We start from the raw sequence: 20,011 nt of genomic DNA, 5'->3' as shown, positions 1-20,011 counted from the left end.
CATCAGAAAAGTTGCTTTATTTGAAAGAGAAAAAATTATGTACTTTTTAATTAGGTTGATAATTTTATGGTTTTGTGTTTACTAATTAGGAACCCTTGTTTTTTTTAGCAGATTTGTATTGTTGCATATATATTTATAAAAACTTTAGTTCTAAACTTTTTTCATACTAAAATTTTAAATGTAAAATTTTGGAGTATTATTTCAAATACTTTAACGGGAGCTACATATGATTTAGCATTTAAAAAATGTTATTTAATATTAAATCAAATAACATTGGAATTTTAAAAAAAAGAAATTTTTTTTTAAAGAAAAAATTACGTTATTTACAATATTATATCTCTACCTATTCTGTAGCAATATTTATGCAAGTCCTTCCAAAATAGTTTCTTTCATTAAAATCCAAGTTTCTCAGGATTTCCCTATTGCATTAGTTTTTTTTAAATTGGCTGTAGCCATAGTACAATGTCTGCTGGACATATAATGGAGTTTATTTTTTTCTAATATTATGTGTAAAATTAGAACATTCAAATTAAAACATTTGTTAGTTTTCTGGCAGTTAATATTTAATGTTAATTAGACAAGGTAAGTGAGGGTTAGGTTACGTTATATCTTGTGAAGTTCAGTACACAGAATCATTAGTTACTTAATCTTAACCTTAACCTAAAATCTTATCTTAGGCTTGAATTATAGTAATAAAACATGATAATGATATACTGTCAATTAACAAACAGTGATTTATTACTAGATGACTAATGCCATCTAATGGAGACTTACAAAACAGAAATGTTTGTAGCAGATGTAGTACTATGTACTGCTGGGCATATAACAGTTTAACCTATTTTTTTTTTTTTTTTTTTTTAGAGAAAAAATTAATATTAACTTACATGTAATAAATTTGTACCTAAAATATCATTTTTTAATAGTTTTCAGTTCACTTTTATCTATCTAGCTTACCTTTAGTTTTAACGTGAATTTTCAGTATTAATATTGTACAATCCACATAAAAAATTATATTTACACATTTACTTTTAGGTATTTATTTACATCCAGTATTATTTAAAATATGTTGCATGTGTAAAAAAGTAAATATTTTCTTAATTTTTACTCACTGAATTTGATAAGATCATTTATTAAGATTTCAATTTGTGTTTATGAACAAAGCCTCTCTTTCTCTCTCTATCTTTTTAGTTAAAACTTTTTTTTGTATTTTTCATTTTTTAGAGAAAAGAACATTTTTTTCAAAATCACTGAAAGAAAAGGATGTGTTTCTTTCAGATGTAACTTAATAAGTAACAAAATTAATAGATTAAACTAAATAATTATAGTTTAAAAACAATGGTTATAGACCATAAAACTAACACATCCAAATAAGTATTAGATTATTAAGTTAATTAATATAAATAACGTAGCTTCTTAAACAAATAATTAAAAAAACAATATATGTGAAAAGGTTTAATTTTTTACATTATTTTCTATTCATTATTTTTATACAATATTAGATAGTATCACTATAAAAAATATTATAATTGATTTAATAATTTATAGTCTTGTTTAAAAAAAAAAATCGCCAAACACAACCAGCGTCCTGCAATAAATTGTGCACAAACTTTTAATGTTAATACATATTTACAGATTTCAATAATATATTAAATTCTCTTTAGAATACACTTGTATCCTTTGACTTTTTTCTTCTGATAATTAAAAAATAGAAACCTTTTGTGACATGTGTTAGTATAGTTTTGACTTTACTATTTACTGATAGGTTTTTACTTTTACAGTTTATTGATTGATAAATACAACTTTTGAGATAGTATATATATTAATTTTGTAAAAACTGAGTATTTTTTTAAGAAGGTTCATTTTATTATCGTATAAAAAAATTAAATTGCCTTTTTTTCAGTAAAAAGCAATACTTAATAATTATTTATTGTTTACAGCAAAAGTGTTAGTCTTTTTTTTAAAGAATACCAATCTGCTAAAAAATATATAGAAATCATTAAAAAAAATTAATTAATTTACTTTTCCTAAAATATGTTATTAAAAAGATTAACTAATAATCTACTTTTTCCCAAAATATATTATGTTGTAGTTATTTAGATGTAAAATTAGGAAAATCCCCAAGTTTACTGGTAAATACATGCTAAGCAACACAATTTTGTAAATGTTTCCTATAAAATATACTCGTGTATATCCTGTTGAAAATATTAGTTGGTAAATTAATTTTAGGATTGCAAAGAAATTATATTTAAAAATAATTGGTATAGTTTCCCATTATAATTTTGTAGAAATCCTGAAATTTAACATTATGAAATAAAAAACAAATTGTAGAATTATTACCACTGTTGTGATGTAGTTATGCATTTGTAGTATAAATATGAACTCAGGAGCCATGAACGTAGTGGTACTAGAGTACAAGTAATTAACTTATTTTATCTGAACACTTGAACAGTTGCTTATTAATTTTGCCCCCTTTTAATCTGGTCTTCACTTGTCTTTTCCTAGAAGTATAAATAAAATTAAATACAGTCTTAGATTAGTTAAAAGTAATCTCAATATTTTTAATTCATAATTAAATGAGGGATTATTGAAATTATGAAGAAAGATATCAGTATGTACTGAAAAAAGATTTTGAACTCCCTGACCGTAGCAAAGTAAGTAAAGGGGTTATGTGTTTCACCTGAGCAGTATATTTTCTCAGTACCTATTGCAGCTATCAACTTTGTTCTTTCACAGAATTATTTGTCATGTTTGCATAAGGTTTTGAGCCATAAATATTACAAACTTTTAAAATGTTTAATTTTATACTTTTATTAAAAAAAAAAAAAAATCATTAACCAAATGTTATTTTTAGGTTTTATATTTAACATATTTATTTATTTATCATACTTTGAAAAGTATATTCTCATAGAAATTTCTATATCATATTTCTTTACTGAATGAAAAATAAAATAAAATTTTGTCATTTTTTAATCAGAATTGTGTTGTTTTAACAAAACTTTACTTGAAGTAAATAATTGAACTCTACATTATTTTGATTACAGGTCAATATTCCAACATTGCTTTTTTTGCATTTCAGAATCCTACAACCCATACTTTGTATCTAATTCAATTTATATTTAATGCTTTAGCCATGATCAAGCTCATCTTAAATAATTTTTTTCTGTGGTATGCATCAATGAAAGAAAGAAAGAAATGGTTGTTTTAGAAAAATTATGTCTAAAAGCCTTTTTATTAAACTCAGTTTTATATCACATTAAACCTCATCTCTTTTTTGCATTACTGGAAAAGTACCAAATTGTTCGCATGTTTTCGCTGTAGTGCAGTACAAACTTGTACAACTTCATTGAATATACTTAAAAAAGATTATTCTGTAATTAAATTTAAAAACAGTTAACACTTTGAACCCTAGGCCTTTTATACCATACATGAATAGGAATCCTGGGCATATTTTACCTATTTTAAAAAAAAATCAGTACATATCACTCATCTGCATAAAGAGCAATTATGGATTATCAGACGAAAGGTAAAAACCTGCTCTTTAATATGAACTAAATCTCATGTAGTTAGTTATTGTACTTACCAAAAATGACAAATGTCTTGAAAAACATTAAATTTAAGAAAAACGTATTACGCTTCATGATGTTACATAATATTATTCTGTAGTTAACGTTTGGTTTTAGTATTCTATGTTACAGTATTTAGTAGAAAAAATTATAATTTTGTGAATAAAAGAAAAAAAAAGCATTTTTCTTTCATAGTTCAAAAGTTACAGCCCTTTAAAATTTGGGTATTTTTTCACACAGAAGAAATTTCTAGTCACTTGAACTGTCACAAATAAATCACACTTAGCCTAATAAGTGATGTAAAAAAACAACTAAATGAGAGTAAAAATTAAAATGTAAAACTATGTGACAAAAACTTCTAACTATAGAATTTTTTTTCATTTCCTCTGGTGTGACAGCTTGAAACAGTCAGATAAACATAGCAGAACACTACAGTTTGGGCATTACTAACTTGTTTCCTTTCTACCAGCTTTGCCTGTTTAACCCTTGATTTTATCACTGTAAACTTTACACAATAGTATTATCTTGCTTTTTTTTCAGTACACGGAACTTTATCTGGAAAGTGCCATCTGGTCAATCTACTTGTAGCTATTTTTGCTGGCGTGTGAAGTTTTTAGAACCTTAATGACTTGCTAACTTCTTTCATAAATTTCTGTAATTTATAGTTCTTCCTTGTAGCAGGGGGTCTTGTCCTAAGATACAAAACATGATTTTTTAATGACAAAGAAGTGGAAAAATAATTTTTTCTACCACTTCAACTGCTTTTTTCTAAATGTATAATATGCTATTCTATTCTCTGGTCATTCCTATCAACATTGATTTTATTTACATTGTAATCTTAGATTGCATCAGATTTGCTTTTAGTAATCAATCCAGATTTAGAGTATACAGAGACATTGCTTACCAACGTATCAAAAATAGTGGATAACATTACCACATCCCTTGTTTCTTTCCAATTTAGACATAATAAGTAGTTCTTTCTTATAAAAACAGATTCATTTTTAAAAATGTTTTTTAGATATTACACATTTAGGTAGTTCTTTACTTGTAGGTATACATGTATCAACAGCTGTGGTTCCATTTTCCCATAAAAGATCAATACGGCAGGTGAACTATAAAACCTGCCCATATAAATGGTATGGCCTTTATTGAAGTAAGGTTGTAATTTTGTAAAAATAGAAGTAACTGAATTGCCTTGAATCCCCTTTCCAGTATAAACCTCAAGCCGAACCACATAACCTGTAGCTGAATCGCACAAGATGAAAATTTTAATACCATATCTTTCAGGCTTATTTTTTATGTACTCAGAACAGAATTCTTCCTGTAAACCCATTTATGTCTTCCTCTACTGTCAAATTTTTGTATGGAGAAAATGACTAAATATATAGTTATCAAATGGTCATAGTATAGTCGTAAGTTTATGCAAGGGTCACGGACAGGTTGTTGTCTTGAGACATAAGATGTGTTATCATTCAAGTGGAAATTAGAAAGAATGGCTAAAACATATTCTCTTTGTATAACTAAAATTGGAGATGGTGTGTTGATGTTATAATCTGTTGACCAGTAATCAGCAGTTTCAGGTTTTTTTTATTAGACACATATATTATAAGAGATAAAATATATAAATTTCATTCAATTTTACTGCTACACATTTGTTCCATAAACTGCTTTTTTTAAATTTGTTTATAATTAATTTAGCATACCTGTTCTGTTGGTTTTTTATTTTATGTGTTTTATGATGGTTTCTGGGAAGAATATGGATAATATATCTAAAGGTGTTGATGTTTCATCAGTCGCTGCCGTTACATTTCGCTGCCACACATTTCAGTGAAATCAAGAAAATTTGGTTGATTGTAATCAAAAGACCATCCCAGATTGGTATCCGATTTTTTTCATTTACCTTTCTTTTTTTGGGGGTACTATTACATCTTCTATAGAATCTGTAGAAATAATTCTAGGCCGAGGTGTCGTGGATGGTCCTGGCTGGGAAATATTGATGTACATATAACCTCTTCATCAGATGAACTTCTACTATCTTCATTACAAGGCAAGGTATAATCGGGATCATTATCTTCATCATCTACCTTCCCTTCAGAACCAGAATCACAAATTTGTTCGTGCAAAGATTCACATTGAACAATATTAGAACTATTACTGTCTTGTTGAAAACAACTGTCACCATCTGTATGAATATCGTGATCTGAATTACTCTTATCCATCAGATCTAATAAAGTATCAGTATTATTTATGTAATGAAAAATCACTCATTTTAAATATAAAAGATGCAAAGCAATATCGAAAAACTACCAAAACACAACAAACTATGACATCCCATGAAGCATAAACACATGCCATACTCATTGACACGTTCACACAAAGATAATATCTTTTTCTTATATTTCATAAAAAAATCCAGCAGATAGAGTTGTTGGATGAATGAATCTTTAGTGAATTGACCAATGAACGAGTCTTTATTTCTAAAACCGAAAATATCCTTGTATAGCTTTGTAATAGATTTTAATACAGAAACCTGAGTTATACTTGAGGTGTGGTGATACGAACGATTTAGGCTGTCTGCATATGCTTGGGCTTGGGTTCAAAGTGTTAAAGAGAAGATTTTTATTTTCTAATGCTCATATAACCACTGGAAAAATGGTATGTGAAATATGGTGGCAATTAGGGAAAAAATTGCTGTTTTAGTTCTCAGTAAAAGATAAATTGTTTTTACATTGAGCTGTATATATTTTAACATTATTGTGATACACATAATTTTTTAAACAGTTCATGTAAGTATAGAACGTAATAGGATCTTGGTTATTGTACTTCTGTTTCGGTGTGGTGTTTTATAGATCTAACTTGTATTATTCTCTTTAACAGATGACTGAAATTCCTTTTGAAATGGATTAATCAAAATTTTTAAACTATGTTTATTCTGTAAAATACATTAATGAAACAATAGACTTTTTAATGCTTTATGCTACTGAAACCAGCTGTCTGCCCCAAGGTCAGCAAAGAACTAAAGACAAACTTATAATAAAATGATATATAAAACTAATATACTATTTTTCTCCCTTTATATAAATAACCTTATTGAAGTTACATAAATGTTGAAATTGCTCCATTGGAAGAATATAAAAAATGGGCTCCTTTTTTACACGCAATTTACCATAATTCACACTAGGTTTTTTTCAGATTTAACTAAAACTGTGTATAGTAATACAGAAAATAACACGATTTAATATGATAAAGACTATTTTATCTATAAAGTGGTTAATAAGAAGAAACAACTGTTTAAAAAAAAATGCTGTCTTTCATGATGTATGTCCTTTATTATATTCCAGTTATTAAAGTAGTTGGTCCTACAGTTAAATATTTTGTTACATGTTTATTGTTTAACTGGAAACTATAATTATTGCCGATTTATATAGAGTTTATAAGTAAAAATTATAGAAAAAATAAATTTAAGGGTAGGTATTATATTTTTATTTAATGAATAAATTTGTCCAATTTTTGTGAAATTTATAAAAACCATAGAAATATTAGCAGATTGGCACTGTTTTATCATAAATTTTTTAGAAATCAGATTTTTGTATTAAAAAAAACTATTTACTAAACTGTTCTTAACTTTTATTAAACTTCTTTTATTATATTAAGACTAGCATTAAACATCAATCACATGCAAATAAATATAATTTAAGAATTGTGCATTTTTCCCCTAGATTTTTATCTTGTTGGCATCTTGCAGGTGATTTTGTACAGACATTTAGCAACATTTCTTGACTACCTAGTTCAACCAAAATTTATGAAATCTCTTCTTAAATCTTGGTTTTCAGTTCCTTGGACGTAACATGTCAATTGAAGAACACTTGACTTTTTAAGGAATTGACCTAATAAAAATACACTATCATATTGGAGGTCAAATAATATCACTGAAATTATCCAGTTTTAAAACATTTTTCATCCAACTATGATCTTTTATATGAGGTTAAAATCAAGTATTTTTTCTCATCTAGAATTTATAACTAAAAATCGTTTGCTCTGTAACAATTTAATTAATGCAATAAATGTAAGCAATTGCAAATTCTGTACTTGGTTTCTTCATACAAATATTTTAGTAAAATCCATTGATCATAAAATCACACAATTCAGGAATATGAATTGCTTCATATTACATACATAATTGTTTCATGATATCTAAGTAGCCAGAATTGGATAGCCACAACTTTCAATCACTGGTCTACAATTTCCAGAATTATCACTACAAAAAATTAAATTACCCATTTCTGTTTCACCTGTATCATTGGAAAGAGAGGCTCTTTACCTATAAAACATGTTTTTATAGAAAAATGTTCTATTTCTTCTTACTTTAAAATTATAAAATCATAAATGCTTATATTCTGGTAAATGACAATGCTTATCAGTCATGATTCTGTTATTGTTTGTTGAACTCCCATTAATTTGATTTGCAGTTTAGTAAAATATTTTAATTAAAAAAGAAAAATTAATCGCATTTAAAATTAATTTATTTCTCATTTATTATTCATAGGAGTAAAAAACCTTTTTCTATACAATGGTTTTATTCCATTTTTTTTTTTTCATTATGATCATAAATTTATTTTATATGAAATAATTGTTCAAAGATTCTTAATGTGACAAAGGATAATGTAAATATAGTTAAATGATAGCATATAATTTATTCTTTATTAGTTAGTTCACTCGCAATTAATTTCTTGTTACAGTTTTAAGTGTTACAATACATTAAACTATTTTTACACTGAATAATTTTAATTCTTTTCGTTTAAAAATTAATTTTCCATATTAAAATTATCATATTTTTAATTTTGAAAAAAGATATATGGAAAAATAGTCATTTATATAAAGATATATATATTTTAATTATGTGCAATAGAATAATTGAGTGCATTATTCACTTTCTTATTGTCCAATCTCCTGTTGACTAGGTATTGATTACCATAAATATCAATTTCAGTTAAACAGCTATTCAATTAGTTGATTGATTGATTAGTAATATAGTTTTATTTATTATTATATAAATTAGCCCATTTTTTTTTTTTTTTTTGTAAAATTTAGTACCATGATTGATATAATATTGTATATCTTAAACATTTTTTAACAATTTTAACTAAAATAGATTATTGTTTAATTAGATTATTGTTTTAATTTTTTTTAAATAAATATGTTTGTATAAAATTTTGTATCTAAAAGTTTTATTCATTCTTAAATTCTATAAATTTTTTTCTCCTTCAACCGTTAATAATTAGCTTGTGGAAGTGTGTGGAAAGGCTACTCAGAAATATGAAAAAACTTATGAGTTAGTGGCTGTTGAAAAACTACAGTGATATAAGTAATGACAGTCTTTAAGCAGGTCTCCAGTTTTCATATTTTAGGGATACCAACTTGTGATGTACATGGTATGTCAAAATTGTACAAATCATTTTTGATAAATTGAATAAGAAATTTTTCACTAAGTTCTAGGAAACTTTCATACCCTATTCTACTCATGAAAATAACAAAAAAGTTCACATAAACTTATGTCCAAAAATGCTTCGTTATGCTAGTGAAAGATTTCGCTTGGATTTCAGCTATTCAGCATCTTTTTTAAACAGATCAGAGTTTTGCATTCGATGGTTGGAGGACTCAAACAAAGCAAGTTTTATCCTTATCATAAACAGCCACTTCAGCATCTGTACCCAGGAGATGGCCTGCTTCGCTTGGAGTTCTGTAACTGTTGAAACACAAATCGACTATCTACAAGTATGTTTCATTTACTGATGAGGCAAATTTCACTCGAGATGGCATCAATAACTTGTGTAATGATCATATATGGGGAGAACTAAATCCTCATGAAACTTTGGAAGGTAATTTTCTACACCAATTTAGTGTTGATGTATGATGTGGCCTTTCAGCTGTTTGGATCGTTTGTATTACTTGGCTGCTTAATGTTGAGGTCTACTTGCACTTTCTTTGAAAAAAATCGCAGCTGCTTGAAGATGTTCCTCTAGCGCTGAAACAAAGTATACTTCCAACAAGATGCTGTGCCTCTCAACTTCTCTCGGCCACTTCTGCTTGCTGAAAGCATCATATCCCTGAGAAATGGATCGGTTGCCCAAATGGATTCCTGGCACCAAGATCGCTGATCTAACCCTTTAGTTTTTGCGTATGTTGATGCTTGAAAAATATTGTATAGAAAACAAAAATTTATTCTCGTGAGGAATTAATTGCATTATCGATGTGACAGCCCTGAAGAATTAAAAAAAAAAACAGAAATGTGTTGAAAATAGCGGGCTCATCTTTCAGCATTTATTATAAACTGGTACATATAATGATGCACTTTGGTTTAGTGTACTGTTTCTAAATAAAATTAAAATTTTTCTAATTTTCTACAAGTTTTGTTTAAAAGTTTTATGTGTTTATTACCCATTTAATAATGTTATTATATGTCAAATATAAAAAAAAAACAAGGTTTTTTACCCCAATCTGTTGGTTGCCACTCCAGATTTAATAAAAACCCAGATAGGGTCTGGGACCTATTTTATTTGATTTTCATGACTAAAACCTAAGAATTCACTAATTATGTCAACCTCATTTCACTGGTGTAGCTGTAACCCTAGCAAAAGCTTTCACTATTTATAACTCGTGAATGAAGCATTTTAAAACATATGTTTACATGAACTTTATCAATTACTTTGATGAGAAGAACAGGTTATAAAAGTCCCAGGAGAACTTTGTGATATACTCCGTATAATTTAGTGTTTTATCCTGTATTTTATGTCGGTTTTCAATGCATTTAAAAAAAAGGGAATTTTTAAATTTTGTAGAAATTATCCTCACAGCAGTGTAGAATTACCCACATTGTAATAAATAATTAAAATAATTTAAACTGCTTTTGAAAATTGTGGAAAATATTGGTTACAAAACTTTTACTTACAGCTTAGGCTGGTTATTGTATGCAGTTTATAAAAAAAAGAAAAAAATAGGTAAGATAAATAGAATCATAATGTAGATCATTAAATCATAATGTACTTGTTTATTGAAATGCTTTTTATTTGGTTTTGGCTTGTCACAGTCAGTGTTAAATTGCAGAACATTCTAACCACCTCATTGTGTTACTGACCCCGATATATCCACCTTTGAGCTAGATTATCTAAAAAAAGTTAAGTAATCATGAACCATTCATTGACACTAGTGTTAATGGACAGGAAAATTCAATCGGCAATGAAAGATTTGTGAAGAAAATTAATCCTCAATTTTCTGAACATGCAAAATATTCTGTGAATGCATGTAACAGGAGATTGTTCAATGTTAAGATGTGATTCAAAGTTTGATTAAAAAATAGAAGTATAGTTTTAGCTAATGTTGCATGTTTATAATTTGGAAATATAAATTTAAAAAAAATATATATATATTAGACATAAGTTTGAAAGTATCTTATTGTTTTATTTTTATTGTTACAGTTACTAATTGAAATCCCAATGAATTCATTCTTGGCTTGTGGGTTTATAATTGGCTCATATGGTTTAAAATTGCAGGAAAAATATGTTACAAGGAAGAAAAATGTCTGTATTTAGAGCCAATACATTAGATATGATATCGTAGGGATTGATGGGGAATGGATGATATCGCTTCTCTCTCTGGGTTATAGATAGCGATTTCTTAATCTTAAGTAGAATGAATAATTGTCTTTTCCGATCAGCTTTTGTACATTCTTGTGGAACATTATCTTAATTGCTTTTATCCATTTATCTTAATTACATTTGGATTTACATGTTACCAACTATTATAATTTGATCATTTGGATTTTATTCCCTGACGGAGAGTCTTACTCTTTAACATTTTGGGGATTGGTGTCCCCACGGCCCTAGCATCTGCTTTTCTTCCCATTACACATAGCTGTAGAACACTACACAAATTACAACTTATACCATTACACAACAACGTTCTATACTATTTCTTCTTCCATTTACACTCTGTGATGTTGCAACATCTTATGAAACGCAATCGTAAACCAAGGGGGAAACTAATATGCCGATGGGTGGATGGCTCTACATAGTGAGTCTTGAACACTGGGCACCTGGGCTAACCCAGTTGTATTTAGCTCTAACCACTGTATATATGTGCTTTGATGGAGTAGTCTGTTATATGGCTGGTACTCATGGGACCAAAATTTCAAGTCCATAAACAAATCCTATGATGGTTGGTGGTCCTTCTGAAAAAACCACCAAGTTTTGTCTAGTGAGAAGGTCTCGATCAGCATTTTACGATGAGGATAATAGTCCTACAGTAGAGAGTAGATTAAATTCTATGCATCAGATCTAAAATATAAAAATATTTGTTTTGTCATTCTTCAGAATAATCAGGAAAGTGAAACCCTTCATAGGGTTTCATCTTTCCTGATTAACAAAGTTGTAACAGGTTCAGGTGGTTCTCCAAAGAACATCAGAAAATTATGTGATGGAATAATTCTGATAGAAACTTTTAATGATCAGAGTTGATCTCAGTTACATCACAACAATATGGGCGACAAAAACATAAGTGCGGTATGCCACAAGACCCTGAATACCAGCTGGGAGTATTTTTTTGCCATTCTTGAGATGGATGTAACAGAAATAGCTGGTGAGTTTGTCCCCAGGAAGTTGTGGATGTGAAATGAAAATGGCAGATGGAGTGAAAGAACCTTCCCTTATATTAACATTTAACAGACAGGGTTACCTGTCAACCTTTCATTCCTAACCCATGATGATTCCAATGCCATACTACAATATCTTTAACAAAAACTTTAATTTACACCCAATGTTCCAAAGAAGGTCACAATGACACTAACTCCCAGGAGGAAGAAAGATGTGCTAACTGTGAAGAAACACATTCAGCTTGATCCCAAAGTTGTCCAACTTTTAAAGAAGGGAAGGAAATCCTAAAAATCTACTGAGCAAAAGTTTTCCTTTCCAGCCACTCGAAGAGATTATAAAAAGATGCTTGACTCTTGTAAACTGGATGTCTCTTTTGCTGCCGCGACATCAAGTAAACCCCCTGTAAATACAGGTGCCCAGCAGTATGCTTAAAAAACTTGTTCTGATGTTATCTGATCAGGTTGCTTCTCTTACTGCAATTATTTCTGAGCTAACGAAGATGATTAAGAAGTCAATAGTGAAGATGATGCTGGTAGGATACCTCTCAAGGTTCCTGTCCCCAAAGTTTTACCGTTCGAGCAGGAATAAACACATCTCGTGATAAGCCATCTAATATGTTACCTGTTAAGGGAGGCCACACAACCAGTTCCTGTGGGAGATACTTCTTTCTCAAAATCTTCCCCTCCATCACCTGTTATACTCTAGCATGTGATTGAGGAACCCCTCGACCCCAGGGTATCAGAGTTTTTAAAAATTCAAAATAGAAAACTGCATTACCTATAACTAATTTTTTTATATATATTTCTGTATCTATAACTACTTTTATTTATGAGCATTATTCAGTGGAACCTTAGAGGTTTTCAGTCCTGCATTGAAGATGTTTGAGTGTTGATGCGCGCACATGAACCATTAATAATGTGCTTCCAAGAAACACATCTACAACAAGATGCTGTAACACTCAGAGGCTATTTCTGTGAGAGATATGACTGTCTTGTGGACAGTAGAGAGAGTGGTGGAGTTGCTATTTTCATGCAGAATGAGGAGTCTGCTACAAGGATACCACTAGCTTCTCTCATTCTTACTGTTAAAATCTCTGTCCCCTTTAAATTGCATATCTGCAATTTGTAGGCTTACTATATATCCGGGATTAGCCTGGACAGTCCGGGGATTAAGAGTTATGACTGGCAAGGATTTTTTTTAATTTTAGACCTATAAGTTCAACATCACATTTTTAAACATTCTCTTACGGTTGTGCATCTCTCAGCCAACCCTGGAGCAAGCGCTGACATTGATTTGGATAGAATCATGGCTACAGATCGGACTAACCACAACTTATGATTGTCATTTAGCAACACAACAGGGGCAATGTGTTTATGTTGTTTTCATGTGTGAAGTAACTCATCACATTTTTGATCATTTTGTCTCATCATTTAGCAATGGGCAAAAGAAAATGTGTGTTTAATATTAACCTACAAATTTTTGAAATTGTGTAATGACAGTAACAATGAACGTCTTTATTGTTGCACACTATATACTGGAGAATTTTCTGTTGCACATAAAGGAAAGGGTGATATTGAAGACCACGTGAAAACAGCTAAACATATTAATGCTACTGCTTCAACAAACATAACAGATTTTTTAAAGCCAAAGATGGGAATAAAAATAACAGTGAATAACTGCTAAAGAAGCTGCATTTTCATACCTTACTGCTAGACACGAACTCAGTTTCAAAACATCAGGCTGCACATCTAAACTAGTTATATGACCCAAAATTTTCATGTGCAAAAACCAAAACTGAAGCAATTATTATTAAACGTTATTCTGCCATTTATATTTGATAATGTGTTGCGTTCTTTAGAAAATATTAATTATGTTACAGTAACGATGGGTAGCTCAAATTGAAGCTCAAAGTGAAGTAAAACTTGTTCCGATTGTTGTAAGATATTTCAGTCTGTAAGAGGGAATTCAAGTTAAACTTCTAAATTTCGATGAAATGTCTGGTGAAACTGCTCAAATTTTGACTCAGTATCTTTAGCAGTGTGTGAAAAAATACAAACTTGAAAAGTTGGTTTGTTACACTGATGATAACATTACAATAATTTTGGTGGTGTGAAGCAAAAGGACAATGAAAATGTGTTCAGAAAAGTTCAAAGGGATTTAGATAAACCTATTTTAATAAATGGTTGTTCAGCCCACATTGTACAAAGGTCCCAGTATAAATAGCACGTGATTCCCTACCCCTGGACACAGAAGTTATTGTTATAAAAATTTATAAATATTTTCACATATATGAGCATACAGTAAGAGTAACAAAACTTAAGAGATTTGTGGAAACAGATTACTAAAAGTATTATCTTATAGCAGCACAAAGTTTCTTAGTTTGTTACCTGCAATAGAAAGAATTCTTTCCATTTTTGATGGCCTAAGATCATACTTCTTATCTTGTGAAAAATTCCCAAAATTATTATTTGACTTGAAAATCTAGAAAGTGAACTTTTATGAAATTTTTGTATGGTACTCTACAGTTATTTGATAATGTAGTTCTGAAATTGATAGCTAATTCTATCACCACAAAAGAAGCATTTCAGACATATTCTGAATTAAATTGTCGACTTCAGGAAAAAAAATCCACAAATTTATACTATCATCTGCCAAAGAATTGCTATGCAATTCTAAAAGAATATAATGATGTTCAGGAACAAAAATTCTCAAGTGTAGACAATTTTTGTAATTCTTGCATCCATGCTTGGAGTTGTGGAGAACCAGTTTTGATAAAGTTAGTAAGTTTCAATGGATAAATTTATGAACTGAAATTACCTGGTCTGATTTAGAAGAGTGCATAAGTTATTAATGAAATTATAAAAGATTCCATAAATATTGTTGAACCAGGTAATTCAAAACCAAAGGGTAGATTGTGGTTCAATTTCTGATAAAGTACCAGATAATTGTAGGGAAGTGGAAAGCAGTTTTTAAGGTGTTTCAAAAGACTGATATTTCATGTTGCAATATTTCTAAAATGGTTGAGTTTGCAATGTCTTTGCCTGGGACATCTGCTCCAGTTGAGGAAGTTTTTCCAATTACGAGGAACACTTGGTCTGCAGAAAGGGGTAGACTTTCTACTACTACTGTTAAACATTTGCTAAATGTTAAAATTAATACAAAACTTTCTTATTGAACATTTTATGATGTAATTAAAGAAAAAAATTGTTTGTTTTCTGAAAAAAGTCATATCTAGTGAAAAATACAGCTGAATAAATAAAGTTTAATGTTTCAGTAAACTGTTAAGACTTTTAAGTAATTTCAAAAATATGTCCTTGGTTGGACCCAAAAAAATATGGTAAGCCTGGCAATTTTTATCTCTCACCAAACTCTTAGTTCAATGCTGTAGACATATCAAATCTCCTCACACAAATTCCATCACCATCATTAATAGTAGAAAAAATTTAATGTCCACCATATTTCATGGGGCTCATCTTTATGCCCTTCTCGAGGAAATATTATAAGTAGAGTGAGACAAGCTTTAGACTTCTGTCTACTGAATGATGGATCATGCATATTCATGTCGTTATCATCTGGTTCATGATTCAATATCGACCTCTCCTTATGCAGACCAATTTTACGCCCTCGTCGTAATTGTTCTGTTTGTTAAGACTTTTATGGTAGTGACACACAGGCCAATTGTTATATTTTTGGAATAGACCACAAATTGAACAAAAGAGCACGGAGATGGTTGTTGAAAAAGCAGATTGGAACAGCTACCATAAAGCCTTCCCATCACAGTATGGCAATGGTGCAGGCGCTCTTGATCAACTTACCTCTTTTACATCCCTGGTACTTGAAAATGCTAATAAATATATTAAACAAACATCTGGAAATCCTAGGTTCCTTCCGTTCTTTGGAATGTTGACTGCCAAAACGCTATTAGGAACCGCAGACCTACAAATGAACATTTAAATTTGTAGGCTAGAGCGGTGTGCCGTCGGGTATTCTTGGACGCTAATAAGAAGTCATGGACAAAATATGTGGACACCATCTCATGTACTACTGGGCGTAGTACATGTACGTACACAGTACGTCTACTGTGTGAAATAGTGCAATTTGCGGATCATCGAAAAGGTCCGTTCCTGGACTCATTCATGAAGAACTACTTTCATCACCTTTTATAGTGGCAAATACCTTAGTAGATTCTTTCTGTTCAGTGTCTCCAATTCATCATACACTAACTAATTTGAGAGATACAAGATGCAGATGGAAGTATTATCGTTAAACGATGGGTGATTCGGTCGATGGATTATATGCTCCATTTAACATTCAACGAGTTGTTAGACGCACTTAAAAACTCAAGTGACACCTCCTTTGGACCTGACAATATTCGTCTTAGTATGCTGTCACACCTTCCTAATTCGGCGCTACAACACCTATTGAAGTATTTATAACAGTTTATTCTCCGCACAAATTTCCCATCCGTCTGGTCAGAAGCCACTGTCGAACCAGTACTTAAACATGGTAAAGACAAATCATGTCCTTCAAGCTACCACACTATCTCCATGACAACCATTTTTTGCAAAGTAATGGACAGAATGGTGAACCGCAGGCGTATATGGTACTTTCAGAGAGTCATTGGAAGCAGCTGTTCAAAACGCATTCCTACTCCGCCAGCGCCTCGTCGCTATCTTCGATATCAGGAAGGCGTACGACACGACGTGGTATTCTAAATGCCCTCAAAGAAAGGGGAGTTAAAGGCAATGTATTTAACTGTATTAGGGGTTTATTAACCCCTAATAAAAAAAGGGCCGAACTTTCCGTGTTCGTGTTGGAGATTCTTTATCGGGTAGCGTCATCTAGGAGAATGGAGTGCCTCAAGGAAGTGTATTAAATGCCATCAACAGTATTACTAAATTTGTACACCCGCTTGTTTCATGCTCTTTATTTGTTGATGATTTTGCTATGTATATTACGTTCCGTTCAATAGCAACAGCAGAGAGACTACTACAAACCACTCTATCTCGCCTTGAAGCTTAGTCCAAGGTCATAGGCTTCACCTTTTCATCTGAGAAAACAAACTGTGTAGCCTTTTCTCGCCTGCAGGACCCTTTTATTCCGCAACACCAATTGGAGAGCCGATCGGTCATGTTTGTTGTGTTTTTATTATTCCTTAGTTCGTTCCCGTTTTGATTATGGTTGTGTCGCCTACTTTTCAGCGCGTCATACGGTGCTTAAAATACAGATGCGTTTAGATCAAACCCTGTCGTAAGCGTACTTTTTGACTGCGGTGAACCATCACTTAGGGATAGACGGAACAGATTTTAGCATCTTACATATCCTGTTTTAAAGCACATCCAAATCTCCAAAATTTTAATGCAGTCCTTGCTAATCCTTATTTACGTAGGTCTGAGGACCATCCTTGTTATACAGCACCTATGATTATTCGTACCCAGTGTTTACTACACCTTATAAATGTTGACACACCTTCTGTGTTTTTCGACGTATTCATATCCTCCGTGGGGAATCAACCTTATAAATTCTATTTTTGACCTTACCGTATACAATAAACAATCAACACCACCTATCGCCTTTCAGTAAATGTTTCACCCATCATATTCTCTCCAAGATAAACCCAAATACAGTAGTAGACAGATGGATCGAAACAGAATGATACCGTTGGATGCGCGTTTGTTGTAAATGAATGAACCTATATGTTTGGACTACCTAATATTACAAGAGTCTTTTCTGTTGAACTGTATGCTACCAATAAGGCTTTGAATTTTATCAACCCAAAGGACCGTCATATCCTTATTTGAAGCGACTCGTGTCGTGAACTTCAAGCTTTAGAAGATTTGCATTCTAGACACCCTATCATCCTAGATATCTATAACGCAATCGCCGAATTAAACAATCGCAAAAAGTGAGTTTCTGCTGGATCCCTAGCCATGTGGGAATTCCAGGAAATGAATAAGCAGATTCCGCTGCTGAAGGCACATGAAGTCATCCGTTCTTCACCACTCGTATTACAACATATGATTTTATTAATTGTGTCAAACTCGCTCTTATGGCAAGATGACTTGACTGCTTCAGTTGACAATAAACTCCGGCACATCAAAGATACCGTGTTGCCATGGAACTCTTCTGGTAGAAAAATTCATCGAGAGGAAGTGGTCCTCTGACGATGCGGTAGAACATACCAGTCACTCACGGGTATAGCGGGTAGCGTATAGCTGTGCACATTGTGTGCGAGAGAGGTAGACTGATAGGATGTGTGGAAAAGTTAGATAGTCTTTTCTTTACCAAAACATCTCGTATAGCTCCGTATACTTACATAGTATGCAGTACATTGTCAGAGTTGTTTGTTACAACTTATATATATTTATTTATAAATATTAATAAATACTTTATTTTTACGAACGATTACTGTACGTAGTCTAAACACATACTAATTACTTTATACATTTCAAAACAATAAAATGAGATCATCTTACGCATGACACATTTTACGTATTATTTGATAACAGTGTGAATCAGTTATTAATTTTATTTATAGGGCTGTTAGTCATGACAAATTTTATTTGCGAAATGCTTAATATTCAAGGCACGATGATGTCATGAATTTGAAGTATAATAGCATTACACTTTATACAGTTCAGTCATAACCAGAGAGTATTCAGCACACTTGCGCAATAATATTTCATGCTCCTGTTTTGTTTATACTATGGAATGTATAGGCATAGTGAATGTGTTAAATTTGCTGTCTGTCGTGAGTGTTTAGTTTGAACCTATATATTCTTTAAAATTAAATTACGGTATTTGTTATCATCCAATAGTCATGGAGGACGTTCATTTCGAATCAAAACTTGATTCACAGTCAGAGTAAGGAAATCGTTATTTTTTTCAGCCGTTCGTAACCCCTAAAAACACTAAACCCAGCACTAAAAGACAGGATTGACTTTAACGGTAGTGAAAAAAGTACTTGAATTATATTAAAAGTTCTCGGTTTTAAGTGAAGATAATCTTTCTGTATTGGAAAGTGGAAAGAAGTGATATACGGGAAAAAAGGATTACTTTTATTATTATCTTCTCACTTTTACTATTTTCTCTTTAATTTCAGCTTAGTTTTTATATTACAATTTTGTTTTTATTAATAGATGTGATGGGGAAATAGTTGTTAACCATTATTTGCAGGCCATAAAATATTACAGAGAATCTAGCCGTAACATTGTTTTCATGGACGAAACTTACGTCCTTAGTAATGATGTTTCTGACAAGTCCTGGGGAAACTGCTCAGGAAAAGTCCTTCGACAATCGATCTCTAAGGGAGAGCGTTGGATCATTATCCATGCCAGAGAAGAAAAAGGATTTGTTCCTAATGTTCTCACTATATGGCGGGCTACCTGTCACATAGTGAGAACATAAAGAATATTATGTCAGTTCAGGAGATTACCACAGCCAAATAAATATGAGTAATTATATGAAATGAATCGGTGAAAAACTATTACCTAATCTTCCTAAATAATCAAAAAGTGTTCTCGTAATTGATAATGCCTCTTACCACAACGTTTTAACTGAAAAGGCACCGACATCTAACAGCACCAAAAATGAAATCATATCTTGGTTTAAACAAAAAGGAATAGGATTTTGTAAGAGCTTCCTTAAACGGCAATTATATGAAATAATAAAAATCAAACAGACATCGATTCGCGCGCTACCTTCTGGGTGACATGTAGAAAAAGAAGGCCATAATGTATTACGTCTGCCTCCATATCATCCGGATTTAAATCCAATAGAAATGATATGAGCAGGAGTAAA

Source organism: Lycorma delicatula, chromosome 5 (genome assembly GCF_047948215.1).
Source record: "Lycorma delicatula isolate Av1 chromosome 5, ASM4794821v1, whole genome shotgun sequence".
Taxonomy (NCBI): domain Eukaryota; kingdom Metazoa; phylum Arthropoda; class Insecta; order Hemiptera; family Fulgoridae; genus Lycorma; species Lycorma delicatula.
Note: the sequence above shows the minus strand (reverse complement) of the source record.